Raw genomic sequence first — 21,219 nt, forward strand, 5'->3', positions numbered from 1 at the left:
GAAATACGCGTATCTGTCAAAAGCTAAGCAATTATAACGGAATTAAAAGGAAATAAACCAACTCAAAGCACTTCATAAAAGTATATTGCTGTTTTCGTCCTTGCACTTGGCTTGTACTCCAGCAGTGCTGCCAGCCATTGGGCTCGCACTGTCAAAATATACTGCCATCACCTGCTTCCGAGAAATCTGCATCACTGTCAGGACCTCAGCTTTAGTATTGAAGATGGTCGTCGCGTCTGTTTTCAACACCCGTCTCCAACCCACGAATGTTTCCGTCGGTCGATCATTATCAATATACCTGATGACAATCGCAAACTCATACATGTCTTGCAATGAGCACTCATACATATAGTTTTCACTGGAAATCCTATGTATGAGTGCTCATTGCAAGGTTATTACATGATGTAAGCCATAGTCTGTACGGAGTATTATATGCTGTTGTAGTTACACTTTACTATTACCATTGCGAGTACGTTGAACTTGGTCATCAGCAAAAATAGTAGTTCTAATTTTTTTCAAATTTCGATTTAAAGTCCAAGGCTAATAGGTTCATTGGAACGATTGTTAACGGAATGACGAATTGTGCGAAGGATTGAGCATGTCAACCCTGTCCCAAAGTACCGCCAGTCGGGATGACAGGAAATGATGCCGAACATTCAACATGTTTTAAAGATGATATAAAGGACAATCCCGAATTTATTGCACATAAACAGCTGTAGCTTTCTAACAATGGTAACACAAATGACAAAAAAAAAATTCAGAGAAGATTCTTAGACTAATTTTTAGTAAGGCAAACTAATACCCACTTTTCAATTAGGAAATCCAAAAGCTGTCTTTAATCTTTGTACAGTTGCGAAAAAGTCCATCCTCAGAATTCCTTGAGGTTCTTTACAAAATTTTTAGAACTCTATGAGCTCTTTTGAAATTCTTTTCAGAAGTCCACTGGAATTACGCTTAGAACTCTTCATGATTTTTTTCTCAGAACACTTTAGAACTCAAATTCCTTTAGAGTTTCAGAATTTTTTCCCGGAATGAACTAGAAATCATCCTCGGAATTCGCTTGAAATTTTGCTTAAAATCCCTTTGGAATTTCACTCAAAATTTGATTTTCTCGGTATTCTTTTCGAAATTATCTTGGAATTATTTGCAGAACGCACTAGAAATTATCCGTAGAATTTTCTTTGATTTCTTCCCAGAAATATTTTGGAACTGTCCTAAGAATTCAATTCCCTTGAGGCTCTTCTCTGTATATTTTAGAATTTATTTTTCTCAGAACACCTTGGAACTGAAATTCCCCTAAACTTTCAGAAGAATTTCCTCTGTTTTCTCCAGAAATTCTTCCCAGAATGAGCTTAAAATTATCCTCGGAATTTCCTTGAAATTTTCCTCAACATCCTTTGGAATTTCATTAAAAATTTGATTCTCTCGGTATTCTTTTCGAAATTATCTTGGAACTATATGCACGATTCACTAGAGATTATTCGCAGAATTTTCATGAAATCATCCCCAGAAATCTTTTCTTTTGAAACTGTCTTCCGAATTCAAAACCCTTGAGGTTCTTCTCGGAATACAAGTTTAAGTTGTCCGCCCATTCACCAAATCGTTGTAGTTTTTCTACCATAAATGATCAACAAAGCTTGCCCCTCCATTCACCAGAAGTGTGAAATTTTTACATCAGGCCTCTCCATGCAGCAGATTGTTGCAAATATTACACCAGAAATTTTCAATACAAACTTGCCACCAGAAAATTTCAATTGATCAGAACGATGCAAATTTACCACCGTTAATGTTCAATAAAAATTGCTTCTCCAATCTTCTGATTGGTGCAGATTTCCTTTTTCCATTTTCCACCAAACATTTTCAATATAGCTGGCTTCTCCTATCATCAGGTTGCAGGTTTTCCACCAAATAAAGTTTGCCCCTATTTTCGGATTTTTTTAATCATACATTTTCAGTAAAGCAGCTTCCCTCCAATTATCAGAATGGTGCATATGTTACACCAGAAATTATTATTAAAATTTGTTTCTCTATTCAGCAGAAGAATGCAAATTTAAAAACAAAAAAAAATCCGAAAAGCTTGCCCATCCGTTCACCAGAACGGTGCAGATTTTCCACCAGAAATTTATAATTTAGCTTAATTTTAAATATAGCTTGTGCCTTCATTTACCAGGCTAGTGCAAGTTTTCCACCAGAAAATTTCTGTTCATTTCACTAATCAGAGCGATGTAAATTTTGCACCAGAAATTTTCAATAGAGCATACTCCTCCATTCACCAGAATGGTATGGTGGTCGGTGCACCAAAAATTGTCAGTGAAGTTTGTTTCACCATGCACCTTCAGGCTTTGCCTCTTCATGCACCAGAATGGTGTAAATTTTCCACCATACATTTTCAATTAAGCTTGCATTCATCAGAACGATGCAAATTATGCACCAGAAAAATTAATAAATCTTGCTTTTACATTCACCACAGTGTTGCAAACTTTCCACCAGAAGTTTTCAGATAAATGTGCACCTCCAATTTTTTTGCGCGATTCAATTTTAGAACCAGAGTTATTCATTTTGATTAGTCCTTCCATGCACCACCTTGATGATATTTTTACACCAGAAATATTCAATTAAAATCTTTTGCTTAGAATTAACTCCTTGAAAAAAAAAATTACACCAGGAATGTGGCGCAATTTTTTGACCAAAAAATTTCATTGAAGTTTAACCCTTCATGCACCTTCGTGGTGCAATTTTCAGGCAATATATTTATTTATAAAAGGTGAGGCAATTGCCCCACCTTGCCCCACCCTGTGCACGCCAATGTGCTTTAAACTTGCACAGGGTGAAAACTTTGTGCTTGCTTGCCTCTCACTTTGTATATTTCAGAAAATCAGTACATTTCCAGGTAACAAATTGATGCTTAACAAGTGTTCTTTCAACGATTTTAATTCAGGCTTAGTTTTAATAATTGTTGTACATAGACCACTTTAACCTTTGTTCAGCTTTTAAACATCTAAATCTGGTGATTTTAATCAGCCCAAAGCTTAACAACAATCTAAATTATAAGCTTTTCAATGCATTAACCAACAGTCTTTTCCAACTCTTGTTCAGCCTCAATTTTTTATTTAAAAAAAAATATAATGGAAGACCGCTTCATATCTTATATTTTTTTATGAGACTGCTTTAGAATATTGCTGACTAATTGGATTTACATTATTATATGTCTAAAAATTACATTTACATTTCGGGATTCGAACCGGCAGTCGCTGATTCACAGGCGTGAACTATACCCACTCGACCACATAAGCATATTTGAGGCAGAAGGTATGATCATTAACATGAAGCACGTCAAAATTAAGTTGAATAATAGCAACCGGAAGAGTATTATACAGCAATGCCGAATTATAAACAATACATTGTGACAGTAAAACATTCCTCTCATTTCAAGTGCAGTAAACACAAAGTGGACACAAGTGCGCGATGTATTTCGATGCTATTTTAGTGCTATTATTGAATTCTATTTTTGAAATGCGATATGAAAATTAAGTGCAATATAAAGTGGTGAACAGACAAAACACAGGAATACTAATGTTAATACTTCCGACGTCGTCGCAGTCCACTTCTAGGTGGAACTATTCTTAAAAAGCTCCTCTTCCTTGTCAATTGTCTCTACTGCTGGTGCTGCTTGGGATTAGAAAGGTAGGCAGTGAATTTAGAATAACTAAAATGTCGGGAATGCAACTGACGACATTTAACAATATTGTGCAATAAATTCATATTATTCTATCAAGCTATCAGAATATTTGTAGCGTATTGCTGGTTTGTGGAGTAGTATTAAGCTTAAATAAGTCTTGTTCAGTCTTTATATCAGCTAACTTACTGAGGTTGAATTACGGGGATACAATTCGCTTCATGCACTACTAATCAACTGTATATTCAGCCTGGTGTTAATCAGCTTCATACACCTTAAATCAACCAATAATCAACCTTTATTCTTACAATTCAGCTTGAATTGTTACTTGGGTTGCGCGCATTGAGTGATCGTGCCCTGGATGTTAGTAATTAAACACCATGCCTACCATTAATTGCTTACCAATGGGTAGTATGTTGGCATTTTAGCACCATTATTTTATTTTTATATTTAAGAAGACATTATTTCAAGAATTTCCCGATCTTTCTGAAAAAAAATATTGCTGGAACTGGAGAACCGCAACCAACCACGAACTACCAACGTTTAAAAAAATCTACATTCAAACCGCTACATCTTGAAAACGATGTGACTTAGCAAAATTTTATGTAAGTTTTGGATATTTTTCCAAATACTTGAGTTTTTTTCAAAAATCATAACTTTTATGTCCATTATTTCTTCATCTTGACATCTTGAGTATTTATTGTTCCCTTAAACATATTTAAAAAAAAATAATCATTTTTTGAAAAAAATGATTTTAAGCTGGAGTGCATTTTTTTTTCATATAGTTCCAGATGTTTCCTACAACATTTTAAGATTAAAGCTCGATTTAAAATGGGGATCTGAAGATGCAAAATGGCATTTTTGGTCATGAAGAACGTTTCTGAAAATTTTCAGCCAAATTAAAAAAAATACGACAGTTAATGGATTTGCTAATTCGTCTAGAATCGGACGAGAATTTTATTTTCCTAAATATTTTGGTATTTCAAAACCCTTTAGGGAGCTCTCAATGCCATTTTTGTGATTAATAGGTTATTTCAAAGTTATTTTTTTTATTTTCTTATCTTTTGGGTTTTTGACGTCCTTAGGGCTTTTCGATCATTAAATTTCAGGACCATACAATAAACCATTCAATCTGTATTAACGATTTTAAGATTATTATGGAAGCCAGTTGAGAAAGTCTAGGCCATTTTGTATTTTTGTTTTTACGTTTTTGTGGACCATTTGGACAATTTTGAACCATTTTTGGAGCGATTTTTTGGATTATTTTTAACGTGTTCATTATTCAAATTTCTTTGGACCATTTTTGGCGCTTCCTAGTAATTTAGGAATTTAAAGTCAGTTTGGGAAGTCTTGGCCATTTCTATACTTATTTTTAGCATAATTTTTCTCGTTTTTTGGTTTAGTTAGCTTAACGTTTTTTGGTTCAACTGCGTCATTAAAACATTTGGTTTTGGAAAGTGCAGGTCATTTTGACATTTTTGGACAAATTTTTTGGTGTTTCGGACCATAAGCCAATTTCAAAAGCGTAGGTCATTTTGAAGATTCTGGACGATTTTTTGTTTTGGTTGTAGGATAACCGGAACTTCCCTGATGTTGTCCACCTCAGCCAAATGGATGCCTTCCTGAGCTTCTTGGACGAATGCATCGATGCCTTTAGCGGTCTCGATCTGACTATGGTAGTCTATCGACACACTCGTGGAATGCCGACCAGCAACAAATCTTCACAATTCAATAATCATGCCATGGTAGTGTCAAACACTTGAACTCTATTCAGTGGGCAGCTTCCTTGCTCTACATAATCAAATGGCAGAAAAATAGGCCACCAGTGGTCGCAATTTTCATCCAGACCATCGAGCGAAAGCCTGTTCAAACTAGTTTATACGCCCATTCGCACAGTTATAACTAATCGCTACCAATTAATCTCATCCTGCCAGTACACATGCATGCCAGAGGTACTTACAGCTATCCATCGATATCGAAAACCGTGTGAGTAATTGTACACCTATCAGTGCTTTTGCTGCGTAGATAAAACAAATCCTCCACTCGACTCCACTCTCCGCGTGGTTGATGATAACACGGAAATGATATCAGCCAGGGCACGCAGCTAGCAGGAATGTACCTTCTGAACCCGTTGCCAATCAATGCCAAAACCACGCGTTATCGTTATCCACGTCCACCATTCACGATCACGACGGTTCGGTGCGGTGTGGAAATGGAAAAACGTGATTTGATTGATTTTCGAACACCGTCTCGGACATGCAAATATTTGAAATTCCTTAGCAATTATTAGCGTAATCCTTACGGTGGCTTATGACGCGCGGTCTGTCCATCCGGTGGCACTTCGTTGCGGGACGCTGTGCTATGCGCATTCTATCACGTAGGACGTTGAATTCCATTCGGAATCGTCAAGAGTCTATAGGTACATAGGTAAATCACCTCGCCACCTCCGACGACGATGATGATGATGATAGCTAGGTGATTGCAATAATCTGCACATTCGGTAGTGCCTCTCTGCTATCATCGTCAATGTCGTGATTACTTGCAAGCGAATCGAATCGATTCGATTGTTTATTTGTGTCATGCTTGTTCGAAGGGGAGTGGGCTGAGGCGTCGACTATCTTCAGTCAAATTGCTGGGTGACGGAGACGCATCGGTATAGGAAGATAATGGTATATATACTGTTTATAGAGCGATAAGAATGGAATGTCGAGACTTTTATTTATTTAGCGCACTCGTTGTTTGCATTGTAGGAGCCGGTAATGACAATGACGACGACGTACGGCTTGGTTTGCCTCTGTTTCGTAATGATATTTTCGATCGACTTGTGCATGGCGAAAATGGTTCGATTTAATTAGACTCTGTGGCAGGATGTTTTGAATGACGACAATGGATATCGAAATAGTAGTGCCAGCGCATTGTTTATCTTTTATTGAAATCGATATCGATAAGATTGGAATTTTTCGATTCGATAACAGTCCAATGTTTACTTACACCGCTGGTTACCATGGTCAAGTTGGCGGGACCTATATTTCTGAACAGCTGAAATGTACGAATCGATTAGTAGGCATAGGAAAAACTCAAACTCAAACTGCAATAAAAAGGAAGATAACGTATCGAAAAGACTGGTGGTCATCCTTAAGCTTCCATTTTCCAACTTATGCTCAAAATTAGACGATGATTAACGTTCAGAACTTTTTTCTGTGTATAAATACCCCTCTAATATGTGTGAAACATAAAAAGTTTGGCTTTTACGTGTTTGTTGTTGAAAATCAATAATTATTAATATTTCTGATCGATTGGTGATAAAATTATTGAAATTGGTCCAGGGGCAGCTGAGTTATTAACGTTCAGCATCTTTCATAATTTCGTTACATGTTCCATTTTCGGTTTTCACAACTGTACCCCCATATAGAAATCACAGACGTAGTTCTACGTCAAATCAATATGCCCCAATTGAACCGGAATTAAATTTCTCGCACATCTATTGGCAAATGCATTCCTGGTGGTTTTGACATAGCATACCACGTCCAGCATTCCAGTGCCTAGTCCCACATCCAGGAAGCGTTCGCTGGTTGCTGCTGCCTAGTTTTATCTGCCTTGCACTCACTTTCGAACACTCAAATACTCAAAAAAACGCTTTCCACGCGCGGGACACTCGCTTGCGGACTCAACACACAAAATCTCTCCGCAGTTATATGAGCATTTGCTAACAACTAACCTGACGCGCCAATGATAATCAGCACCTAAAAACTGTTTACATCATGCTAATAACCGTGGGTTTGCAAACTACAGGCTCACCAGCACGCTAATCAGCACAAGTGTAAACACTCCATAAACGATGCTGGCAGAATATATTGTTTTTTTAAGCTTATGTGTATCTTTATCTTCTATATATATAAAAATGAATTTCTGTCTGTCTATCTGTCTGACCCTCGGAAACTATTGAATCGATCGGCGTGAAAATTTATATGCAGGGGTTTTTGGGGCCGGGACGAGGGGGGCGACACATCTAAATCTCAAGTTTAGATGCTCAACAAATCTCACACTAGCGAATCTATCTTCGGAAAATCTTCTTTCATTTGCCGCATCTACTTGCATCGCTCATCATCTTTTTGCAGGAAATCTTCAGAATCGTCATCAATCTTCTTTCTATCTACTCAGCGTACGCGCAGTTAGCCACAGCAAAACACAATCTTTTTTGCATCGTAGATAGAGTCGTCCCCCTCGGGCCGGGAAAGGTTCTTATGATGGTTTGAGACCCCTCCCCCTTCTGTAAGGGGGGAGAGGGGCTCCCATACAAATGAACCAGAAATTTCTGTATAACTCGTGAACTAATCAAGCAAGTGGAACCAAATTTGGCATGTGGAGGTCATAGGGGGTAGCCCCTTAGATAAGAGAGGGGGGGGGGGCTACGTACAAAATAGTATGCTCTTTTAATCGGCACATAAACTAAAACTAATATTGAATCGCGAGCAAGGCCGGGCACACTCAGCTAGTGTATTATTAATTTATGTAATATATCTATTACTCATCCATTCTCAAATACTCGACCACCATCTCAATGAATTCTAAAAATTTCGGAGCAACTGGAGGAGAGCGAAAGAGATAGATTAAAAAGGAAAAGGGACAATAAGAATATCTAATACAAATCTACTATTAGGCCTATTCTGCGCGGCGTGTGAGGTGAGATGACAGTGAAATGATGGTGAAGTGACAATTGTCACCTCGGGTGAGGTGAGTTTCCGTGCAAATGAAATGGAGAGTCACCTAACGCGAGGTGACAATTGTCACTTCAGAAGTGACAGCGTGTCAGCTCACCTCACATGCCGCGCAGAATAGGCCTATATGAATCATGCTAAAGTCGAGTGGGCTTAACCCGCAACGGTTCTCCCTTGAGGGGAAAAGCATTCCTACATTGTGCGCCGGTATGAAAGAAGCAAATAGAGCTAGTTGACTCTCTCACACCACCGCAAATCACGCCTGCCCAGGACAGCGCACAGTGCAGTTCGAAGAGCCCTTCTACCACTACCACGAAACACCATTTCGGCGCTCACACTTTCCCACTCCAGAAAATATCAACCGTTTCTAATAACAATTTTGAGTCGGTAGAAAGGATAGTACAAATTCCTCTATATTTCAAGCACACCATCAAAACAAAACATCACACAAACACATAACGAAATTTGTATCTGCCTAATTCACAATATCACAATACTAGCTACTCGAGAAGTTCTGACAATAATTTAGTTTGAAACATAATACTTAAGGTCCGTTTAGACTATCTGATTCCTTGGTCTGATTTTGACCGCGGCCATAATGTAAAATCTGCTCGAATTTGCTTTCAACACCCTTTTTCGAACCCCCCTCCTGTTTGCTGGTGTTCACACTGCTTGCACATGTCGAAAGAACTGTCAATTTAGATTTCAAAACAAACTGTATCAGAAATCAAAAGTAAATACTTCCATCTTGAATTTCCGGAAAATTTCTCTAGCTTCGGCAGGCGTATTTGCGTTTATTATTTTAAATAAAATGAGAAGGAGAAGGTGAACTTTTTGGAGTATGAAATGGTTGCTCAGGAGGAACACCGGCAGGGATCTGGTTCATCTTGTCCTTCAAGAGCTGCGATATGAAGGAAAGCCAGGATGTCGATACCAACTTTCTACAAGCTAGTGGGAAAAGTTCTCTATAGATCTACATGATTCCTTGAGTTCTGAAAATTTCTGTTAAGAACTCAATTCTGCTTATTTCTTTGAAGACCTTCGGACGTCCCTGAAGTTTTGTTTCTGTTCTCTGGTAAAATATCTTTAAAGATGAACAAACTTTCTTGAAGATCTGCAAATTTCTCCGTAGTTCTACAGATTTCTCAACAACTATCTCTGATGTTTGCAAAATTTCTAATAATCTACGAATTTCTCGAAAGTTCTGTAATTTTCTCTGTAGATTTTCATGATTCAATGAATAAAGGGTGATACGGTCAAAATTTGGTCAAGGGAAAACGCGTGTAAATCGGTGAAATCGTTTATTTAAAAAATCAAATTAAATTTCTTTTTCAAGTTCAATTAGTATAAAATTCAGGAAAAATATTCAGTTAGGCTTCCGCTTTTCCAAATCCGAATTGCCGGGCCTTACGCTTGACCCCTGCCATCAGATTTTGTACAGCCACCTTGTCCACCTTCTTCGCCACAGAAAGCCAGTTTGCCTTGAACTGCTGCTCGCCCTTAGCAGTTTTTTTGGTCTTCTTTAGGTTCCGCTTGACAATAGGCCAGTATTTCTCAATTGGGCGGAGCTCTGGCGTGTTAAGAGGGTTCTTGTCCTTGGGAACCACCTGCACGTTGTTGGCGGCGTACCACTCCATGGCCTTTTTACCGTAATGGCAAGATGCCAAATCCGCCCAAAACAGTACGGAACAACCGTGTTTCTTCAGGAAAGGCAGCAGACGTTTATTCAAACACTCTTTCACGTAAATTTCTTGGTTGACAGTCCCGGAAGCTATGAAAATGCTGCTTTTCAAGCCACAGGTACAGATGGCTTGCCAAACCAGATATTTCTTTGCGAACTTTGACAGTTTCATGTGCTTGAAAACATCTGCTACCTTTCCCCTTCCTTTTGCCGTATAAAACTCCTGTCCCGGAAGCTGCTTGTAGTCGGCTTTGACGTAGGTTTCGTCGTCCATTACCACGCAGTCAAACTTCGTCAGCATCGTCGTGTACAGCCTCCGGGATCGCGCTTTGGCCGTCGTATTTTGTTTATCATCGCGATTTGGAGTCACTACCTTCTTGTAAGTCGATAGTCCGGCTCGTTTTTTGGCTCGATGCACGGTTGTAGACGATACACCCAGCTTATTTGCGGCATCTCGGAGAGAGAGGTTAGGGTTTCGCTTGAAACTACCGGCAACTCTCTTTGTCGTCTCAGCGGCTTCCGGTTTTCGATTTCCCCCCGATCCAGACTTCCTGGCTGTCGACAAACGTTCCCCAAACACTTTAATTACATTTGTAACGGTTGATTTGGCAACTTTTAGCGATTTTGCCAACTTTGCGTGCGAGTAGCTCGGATTTTCGCGATGCGCGACCAAAATTTTGATACGCTGCTCTTCTTGCTTGGACGGCATTTTGACAACTGAAGAGTGAATTCCAAAATCAAAATAGGAGCAACATTCTACACACACACACCTTCAAAATGAAGGGTGTTCAGGTTTTTTAAATGCAAAATTGAAAGAAATACGTCAAGTTGATATTGACCAAATTTTGACCGTATCACCCTTTATCTGCAAATATCTCTGAACATCTACACAATTTCCTAAAGAATTAAAAGATTATCTAGAATTGTTTGAGCTTTCCGGAAGCTTTCTGAAGTTTTACTAATTTTTCAGAAGTTGTGCAATTATCTCTAAAGATCAGCGAATTTACCTGAAGTTCTGGAAAATTCTCTTAAAATCCAAGAACCACAATAAAATTTTGAAAATTTATTTAAACCTCAGCAGATTTTTCAGTAGACTTACGATCTACCCTCTGAACTTTTCTGAAGTTCCTAAAATTTCTTACAAATTCTGTAAAGTTTTCTGAAGTACTGTAAACTTTTTGCTCCAAAGATCTACGAACTGCCCTTAAGTTCAATAAATTTCTCAGAAGATCTCCGAACTTTTCTGAAGTTCTGTAAATTTCTTTGTGTTTTCTTGGATTTCCATAAAGTTCTGCAAAGTCTTTGAAACTCCCCAAAGCTCTACAAATTATCTAAAAATATTTGAACTTCGCTGAAGTTTTAAAAATTTATCTGAAGATTTACGAATTTCTCTGAAGTTGTGTAAATACTTCTAAAGATCGGCAAACTTTCCCGTAGTTCTGTGAGTTTTGCAAAAGTTTTGCAAATTTTTCTAAAAAGTATGAACTTTCTGACGTTCTACAGACTTCTCTTAAGGTCTACGGACTTCTCTGGAGTTCTTCAGATCTATCTATTTCAAACTTCCATGGAGTTCTGCAAATCTTGTACTTTTGTACTTGCGATTTGTTTTTGGAATTGAGTTACTTTTCTGACATTTAACAAATTTTTCTGAGGATCTCACATTTTTTAGAAACTGTGCAACTTTCTGAAAAATTCCTACAAATATCTTTAAAATTCTGTAAAGTTGTCTGAAGCTCCGTAGTTCTATTATCAAGATCTACGAAAAAAAAAAACCTTGAGGCTCAATCAATTTCTGTTGGAGTAAATCGGTAACGCAGTGTGCTGATCACCTCCTTGGAGACCGAACGTCACCCCTAGCAACCTAAGTTTTCTTAAATAAACAACAGTGAAAAACTATTCATTCCTGTTCAAGACTCCACTCAAGGTAGTCGTTAAATAAAATCCATTCTAATTTTAAACTTTGCTGTTCCGGTTCTTTCTAACAATCAAGAGGTTATGGGCGACTCACGCAAGGATTTGGTCCACGGGATCCCGCAGTTCTCGGGCACCGGTTTCGACAATTGGCAATTTCGAGTGGAGAAGTATCTGAAGTCCGTGAAGCTGTTGGATATCATCAAGAAGGATCCTCCGATGGAAGCGGCCGAGCTCACGAAGTTCCAGGAAGATGACGGTAAGGCGGCGTTCCTGCTGACGTCATTTGTTCATGACGATTTGCTGCATTTGGTGCGGGACAAGGAGACGTCCAAGGAGATGTGGATGAGCCTTGAATCCGCATACGCCAAGAAGTCCGTCTCGTCGCAGACATTCGTCAGGAAGCAACTTGCGAAGCTACGAATGATGGAAGGTTCGTCTGTGAAAGATCACCTGAAAACCTTCGAAGAGCTGATCCGACAACTGAAGCTGGCCGGAGCGAAGCTTGAAGAGAACGATATTGTGTCCCAGCTGTTTGCTACCCTTCCCGAGTCGTTCGATCCGTTGGTTACGGCACTGGAAAATCTAGGTGAGGAAAACCTAAAACTGGATGTTGTTGGCGAGCGCCTTCTTGCCGAGGAGCTCAAGAAAACCGACCGGGCAGCGGATTCCTGCCAAGAGAAACCTGCAGCATTCCAAGGATCGAAGCAGAAGCCTGGTAAGTTCACCGGAAAGTGTAACCGTTGCCAGAAGAAGGGGCACAAGGCCAAGGACTGTCGTGTGAAGTTGAAGACAGATGGGCGCGCTGAAGCTAACGCTGCTGCTGGAGGTAAGGCGGTGGCTTTTATGACCGGGAGATGCTCCCAAACAAAGGACGAGAGAGCAGTTTCCTTTAAGCTGGATTCCGGAGCCTCGGACCACCTTGTGAATGTGAAGCACTGTTTCGCCGACCTCACGAAGCTGAAGCACCCTGTCGTCATAAACGTGGCGAAGGATGATCAATCCCTGATTTCCCGGCACAGTGGCACGATCAACGGCGTCAACAAGGAAGGTAACTATATCAGCTTGAAGAACGTCCTCTTCGTACCAGATCTTCGAGCGAACTTGCTATCTGTGAAGAAGATGGCAAAAGCGGATCTTGATGTCACATTCACGAAAAAGGAAGCGATCATGAAGCAAGGTCGTGACCTGATTGCGAGATGTCCCATGCGGGGCGATTTTTACGAGCTCGATCTCCGTGTCGATACGGTGGCGGCCAACATGTGTGGAGCTGTGACTGGTAACCTGTGGCATCGTCGACTGGCTCATTTGGGGAGCAAGAGTTTGCAGACACTCGCGAAGCATGGCATGGTAACAGGTATTCCCGAGAAACCAGATAAATTGGATTTTTGTGATGTTTGTGTTCTCGGAAAGCAGTGCCGAGAACCATTCACGGGTACTAGAGTCCGTGCTACAAGACCTCTAGAACGAGTGCACTCCGATGTGTGCGGTCCAATTACACCAGCGGCTTGGGATGATTCTCGGTACTTCGTCACCTTTATTGATGATTACACGCACTTTGCAGTAGTATATCCCATCAAGAAGAAGTCCGAGGTGTTCCAGAAGTTTCGAGAGTACGAGGCCATGGCGAGTGCCGCTCTGGGACATTCGATTTCGAAGCTGACTGTCGACCAAGGGCGCGAGTATTGCTCCAATGACCAGCGTGATTGGTACGTTTCCAAGGGGATCCAAGTCGAGCCAACCGCAGCGTACACACCACAGCAGAATGGAGTGTCCGAACGGTTCAATCGGACAATCGTCGAAAAGGTGCGTGCGATGCTGATTGAAGCCCAAACTCCGAAGAATCTGTGGAATGAAGCGGTTCTAGCGGCGGTATACCTGACGAACAGAAGTCCAACCACCGCGGTATCTGATTGGAAGACTCCTGCGGAAATGTGGACTGGTCACAAGCCGGACGTTAGTAAACTACGTGTGTTCGGCTGTAAAGCATTTGCTTGGGTGTCCACGGCACAGAGGAAGAAACTGGATCCGAAAAGCAAGCCTGCTGTGATGATCGGCTATGCGCCGAACGCCTACCGCCTGTGGAACAAAGAGAAGAAGCAGTTATTCCTAGCCAGAGATGTCAAGTTCGATGAAAACAGTTTTCCGTTTGCCACCCAGATCCGTGACGAAACTCCTTTGGTTGTTGCTCCGTACGAGTTCGAGGATCAAGATGAGGAAGACGTGCAAACCCCTGAACAGTCCGTTCAACCCGATGAGCCGCTGGTGGCTCAACATGACGACATCCTGACTGATGATGAAGAAGGCGAGGTTGAAGACGACGGTGTTGAAGAAACCGGAGCGCTCCCTTCGCAACTAGACCGTGGTTCAAACCTCGAAATGGAAACCCCGAGGCGCAGCGAACGGGAGCGCAGACTCCCCGGTAAGTTGAAAGAATTTCTAGTTGGAAAAATTTTCACTGCCGCGCAATCCCATTCTGCAGATGTTCCCCATAACGTTTCCGATGTACTATTTGACGGTTCCGTTGGACGAGATGAGGCCGAGCGTTCGATCTTCGATATCCCGGAGGCGTACAAGGAGATCGCTGGACGAGCCGACGAAGCTCTTTGGCAGCAAGCGGTCCGTGAGGAACTGCAGTCGCTAGCGGACAACCATGCTTGGCGATTGGTGAGATGCCCTGCTGGTGTGGTTCCGCTCAAATCGAAATGGGTCTTCCGAATCAAGCCGGACGAGCATGGCGAACCGATCCGTTACAAGGCGCGCTTGGTGGCGAAGGGATTCCAACAGAAGCCCGGAGTCGACTACAACGAAACATATTCCCCCGTAGCAAAGTTAGCCACGATACGAACCGTTCTTGCTGTAGCAACCCACCGAAGGATGCACGTTCACCAACTCGATGTGAAGACCGCATTCCTCTACGGTGAGCTTGAAGAAGACGTCTACATGGCCATACCCGAAGGAGTTGCAGCACCGCCGAACTTCGTTTGCAAGCTGGATCGATCGCTGTACGGACTCAAGCAAAGCCCCCGCTGTTGGAACAACAAGCTAAACGACCTTCTGCTGGATTTCGGCTTTACCCGTTCCCGGCATGATTACTGTCTATATACCAGGATCGACGATCGAGGGGGGGTATACATAATCATCTACGTGGACGATTTGCTCATTGCTGGCGATCGACTGGACCTGGTGAAGGAGATCAAGCGTGCTCTTTCCAAGAAGCTCCAGATGACGGATTGCGGCGTGGTTAATCATTTCCTTGGAATGAAGATCCGATACGACCGCGCCACCGGATGCATGTACCTGGCGCAAGAAGCTGCTGTGGAGAAAGGCTGTTTCCTGCCACCACAAGCTGCGAATCCTGTGTCGCATCCATACCGTCAATTGCTGGGCAGCCTGATGTATACGATGCTGTGTGTTCGACCGGACATATGCTACGCTGTTGGATACCTAGGGCGCTTCCAAGTTCAACCTGATGAGGCCCACTGGCAAGCCCTGAAGAGAGTGGTCCGTTACGTGAAGGGAACGAAGAACTTGAAGCTCCAGTACAAGCAAAACGACGACGCCGAGGCACTTGTCGGGTACGCAGACGCTGACTGGGCATCGGATGCTGAGGATAGGAAATCCGTTAGTGGCTTCGTCTTTAAGGTCTTTGGGAACACCGTGTCTTGGGCAAGCCGCAAGCAACAAACCGTTGCACTGTCGTCGTGTGAAGCCGAGTATGCAGCTTTAAGTGCCGCGGCCTCCGAAGGGCTGTGGCTGCACGGAATCCTTGAAGACCTGAAGCAAGTTCGACCGGACACGGCATTCAAGGTGTACGAAGACAACCGTGGGTGCATTGCAATGGCCACAAACACCGAAAGCAAGCGTGTCAAGCACATCGATGTAAAGCACCATTTTTTGCGCGACCATGTGGCACAAGGAAGACTTCAAATCGAAGCAATTGATACAGCAAACCAAATAGCGGACACGTTCATCAAGCCCCTGGAACCTGGACGTTTCCGCGAACTGAGGACCCTCCTAGGACTGACCGATTCAGGGGGGGTGTTGGAGTAAATCGGTAACGCAGTGTGCTGATCACCTCCTTGGAGACCGAACGTCACCCCTAGCAACCTAAGTTTTCTTAAATAAACAACGGTGAAAAACTATTCATTCCTGTTCAAGACTCCACTCAAGCTAGTCGTTAAATAAAATCCATTCTACTTTTAAACTTTGCTGTTCCGGTTCTTTCTAACCATCAAGAATTTCTCAGTAGACCTGCAAACTTCTGTTAAGTTTTGAAAAATCATCTGTAGGCTCTCGGGCTACCCTGAAGATCTCCTAAATTACTTTAACTTCTCAAAATTAATCTGCAAATATTTGAGCTTTCTTAAAGTTTTAAATGTATCTCTCAAGATCTACAAATTTACCTGAAATCGTATTAATATATTTTTAAATCGCTGAACTTCCCAGAAGTTCTGAAATTTGCACACTTTCTTGAAGGTCTTCAAATTTATCTAAAGATCTATGACCATTCTTGTGATTTTTCAGAAGTTCTGTAATTTTTTTCAAAGTTCTGTAGCTTTGTTCTGAAGATCTACGAACTTTTCTGATGTTGAATATTTTTTCAGTGGATCTCCAAACTTTTGTGAAATACTTTATAGTTCACTGTAGATTCTTAGACTTGCCTGAAGTTATGCGAATTTCCCTGAAGATTTGGAAAATTTCGCTTATAGTTTTACAAATTGATCATTTTTTTTCCTTGATTTGTTTTCCGTCGATCTTGTTTTCCGTGCTGAGCACCAATGCCACCGACGCCAGAGAGGCAGCTCCCACACCTGGACCCTACCCTATCGACCCATCAACTCATGAACCGAAGACCAACGGTTTTACTTCCCTTCCGAAGGAAGGCGTGATCAGAGATGTTATGCCTTAGAACATCCCGGCGGCACCGACTGGGATTGAACCCAAGCCTGCTGGGGTGAGAAGTAACCATGCTTACCACTACACCACCGCTTTATACCATTCTAGTACCTCCTTAGAGTAGTGGCAACAATCAATACGAAACTAACGATTTTAAATTGGCTCACCACTTTAGTAGCCTATTGGTCCCAAGCAAACGATTAACGTACCCTATTCTAGTTGAAATTCTATTACTACACTATGTTTGTTTTGATTCGCTATGAAAGTTTGACAGATAACATCAGGGGTGTGTGGATTCATGCAGAACATGCAGGGGTGAGTGAAATAGCTTGGGACTGCTTGGGACCGTTGTTCTGGTACTGAGTGAGCCAAGAATAATAATGATTTTCTTCGGGACCCAGTGGTCTTAGAGTTACCTCTATGGTAGTGGCAGCTGGCTAGATCCGGCCAAAACATAACGTTGGTCTTGTGTTGCCGAATGAAGGGTAAAATCCGCTTTTTCAGACACTCTTTAATGTAAACCTTCGACTTCATTGTATGAGATGTGATGAAAACCTTGGTTTTAAGGCCACAACTGCAGATTCCTTGCCAAATCATTAGTTTCCGAGCAAACTTATCAGCAAAAATAAATTTATACCTGGAAGGGACATCCCCACGACCAGTTGCCAGGTAAAATTTTCGTCCGGGTATTTATTTATAATTGACATATGTTTCGTCATCCATTAAAATACAGCCATCAAATTTCGTAAAAACTCGTTCGTATAGTGTAATCCTGCTCGCTTTTTGGCCACCAAATTTAGTTTCAGGGAGCGATTCGGATGTTTACTGGCACAAAAAGACTTATATCCTTCTCTTGAAAGGAGTCACCTGGGTTGCTTTTCACGTACCTCAACACCTTTCTCATCCGCTCTTTGTCCCTAGTGCCACTTTTATGATAGATGCGCTGTGCTCTATCCACACTCAGAGTATCCTTGTAACGTTTGATTACAAGACTCACCGTTGACTTTGGGAACTTTTCGCCAATTTCTTCGTCAATGAAACAACAACAAATGCCTTTCAAACGTTTTTTGTTCCAACCACCAGGGGCGCGGTGGTGTATTAAACCGTGCGTCCAGATTTACTTTGAATCGAGCTTTAAAACATCGTCCAAAAAGCACTATTGCCATATTTTGACTAGACTGTCGAAGGCACAATACTCAACAAATGGTGGTAGTGTTCAAACAGAAAACTGAATAGTAGATGGCAAATTGTGCTGCCTGTGGAAACGCTACCCTTTACCAAATAATTAAACTAACCGTTTAGTGAAGATAATCATTATATTAAGCATTTTGCCTGTTTGTCTGTGATAATTGACTTTGGATCAAGACGATGGAGAGAGGTTCTAGTATAAGAGAGGAGTGCCAGCCAGTCCACTCCTCTCTTATACCAGACCCTCTGTAGATGGAGGCAGTGGCGTCGCGTCCACATGTGCAACCTGTGCACGACACAGGGGTAAATAATTAAAAAAAAAAATGCGGTTAGATGTTTATAGATTGTATGGTCACATTATAGCTGTACTTCTTTACTCCAGACCACAAGTGACCATGAATACACTATTTTATAATGTGGCTCAATTAAATCTTCGACCTTGGTTTGCTTCAAAAAGGATTAAATTCAGTTCGGATGGTCTTCCTAATCCCTAATGCATTGATTTCTAAGCATGTCGATAGCACTACCATGACAAAACTTGTTAAATAGTGCACCTAAAAGCGAGCATTTTTGGGTAGCGGGTGGCAAGTTTGTGAATGGTCAAATGTCTGATGTAGGCCAAGCAGACCTTCTATCACCGCTTGAAACATACCACAAATTTTCCACAATACATGACGGTTTGCAGCATTAGTTATAATTAAAACTTTCAGCAGTCACGCGTCAAACGGGAGCAACACGGAAACAGCAGTCTGGTACGCTTTGGACGTGTATCATACTTGCAGATCTGTTTGATTGTGTGAGTTGAAATTAGAACACCATTTCCGGAGAACTTCGAGATTAAGACGTAATTGCTTTTGTAAACACGACGATTTGACAATTTCTCGCGAATTGAAGCTCAACCTCAAAAACTAATACACAAACAGGTAAAGGAGTGGTTCCTCTACCATTTGGTGTAGTTTGTTTGCTAGATTGTTCTTTTATTCGCACGAAATCGGTGATTGACGTGTTTGTTTACAAAAGCAATTACGCCCAAATCTCAAAATTCTCCGGATTTGTAATGTATGGGTGCCTAAAGCGTGCATTTCTCACTGTGCACTTTGATATCTGATTGCAGGCAAAGAAAGTAATGGAGAGTGAGAGCGCAAAGGCTCGCTCTCGCTCTCTTGTCAGTTGTAAATCTCTCAATTATCGATGGTTGCGCCGGTGCGCCTTTCAAAACTTATTAGCTTCCCCTGGTTCATTCTGATAGTGTTGTTATGATGAATAAAGAGTTGATTAATTCAAGTTTGCTACCCAGGGGACTTCATGAATTTTCTGTAGATTTTGACACTGTTCTGTATCAAAAAATATTTTCGGAAGTGTTTGACGGATGTTCTTCATTACACTTCAGTCGAAAGAGTTAACCTTGTGATAAAAACGAGAGTTATTTAAGTTTTGCAATTCCTCCTACTTCGGTTAGTGCGAAAAGGGCCATACAAGTTTTGTTTACACTAGATGATAGGCCCTTCAAATGTTACGTTAGGTGGTGATTAATATAGTAATTGAGAATATGTCCCTTGAATTCACGGAGCATTGAAAAAAAAAAAAACAAAAACTTATATGTTGTGGTAAACTATAACGAACAAAGTTTGGTACACAGGTAAAAAAATGAGTCACGTGACGCCTCTGAATGGAGGTAATAAAGAAATTAAAATGTTTACCATTCCAAAGAATGTGTCTGGAGAGTAATTTAATTTGTTTTGAAAAAATAAAAATAAAATTAACTCCTCCTTGTCATGTTTTGTATTTCACTACCAAAACTCTATACCACAGCAACATTACTTTCAACTTTTTTGTTTAATTTATCTTTTATCTTATAAAGACTGCGGAACACGACGATGCTATAATATCAAATAGAAAGCACGACAAATTCCATTAATGTTTTTAGTTGGAAAATTAAACTTAAATTTGGCATCACTGTAAATTTATTTTAACTCGATTTCATGTTTATTGCTTCAAAAAACATTTGAAACAGTAGGCGAGAAAAATTAGTTCTCTTACTGCGAAGAGCGGGCGGAAAGAAACATTGAACGCATGTTTTTTCTCATAGTTTTTGACATTCTTAACTTAAAAATGCTGTATCTCAGGAAATACGCAATTTACTTTTTTTCGATAAGAATTTCTTATGTAAAAAAGGATGAGGTGCTGTCGGATTGGAATTCTAAATATACTCATTCTGAGAAAATTGCGTTTTAGGATTTTAACTCAAACATGAAATATTTGGCAACACTGTACAAAAATAACAAATTTATATGTAGATTCCTTGTCTAATTTTCTCATTAAGACATTCTACAATATTAATTGTAGCTTTAAATATTCCGTAAATATTGATAAAAGAAGGTAGTGCAAACCTGTAGAAACTAACGATTTAAAATTGGCTCACACTGGACTAGCCTATCGGTCCCAAGTACAAGGATGAACGTACCCCTTTTTCATCGAAATTCTAGAACTAGAATATGCTTGTCTTGATTCGCTATGAAAGTTTGACAGATACAATAAGGGGTTCGTGGATTTTCCTTTCTTTCGAGGGGTGCATCGATTAGCTTGGGACCGAAGATAGTACCAGAGCTGAGCCAAAAAGTCGAGCACGTTTCTTCGGGACCTTCTGGTCTTAGAGTTACCTCTATGGTAGTGCTATCGTGGAAATAACAAAAAATTGAAAATGCTCGCCTGGACCGAGAGGTTCAAACATTTGGATTCTTAAAATGAACATCTCCTCCAAATTTGATCCAAATCGTAAGAGGTCAATTACATTTTTGTATTTTTTCTCGGTCACTTGGCGCGGTATTTGGTTGACAGTTAAAAAGACGAAAGCAACAAATGAGAATTATGACGAAAACATAAAAAAAACATAAGCTGTGAATAATCTATCCCGTCAAATGTCATCAACGTCAAACTCAATTGTTTCCGCCTCTGCCCGTCCCATTCGGATGAATTTCCAACCTCTTTCTAAGGACCTCCTGATAATGTTTACCAAACCCCTTCGAGGCCACGCACGGGATCCCGATGAGTCACGCATTCCACTTTCTGCTACCGACATCGGCAAGTCAAGGGAAACGTTTTTCCGCAGTCTTCTCTATCGCCTTCGCGGTAGTCAGCTCAGTCGT

At 40.9% G+C, this 21,219-nt stretch overlaps 1 protein-coding gene across 2 annotated transcripts in view; it reads left to right on the forward strand.

Annotated features, from left to right (window-relative positions):
• Positions 1-21,219, forward strand: part of kibra — a 118,961-nt gene that overhangs the window by 89,064 nt on the left and 8,678 nt on the right. The window lies entirely within an intron of this gene.

The sequence above is a fragment of the Ochlerotatus camptorhynchus genome, unplaced genomic scaffold, assembly GCF_037179485.1.
Source record: "Ochlerotatus camptorhynchus isolate MF236.1 unplaced genomic scaffold, CSIRO-AGI_Acam_v1.1 ptg000268l, whole genome shotgun sequence".
NCBI lineage: Eukaryota > Metazoa > Arthropoda > Insecta > Diptera > Culicidae > Ochlerotatus > Ochlerotatus camptorhynchus.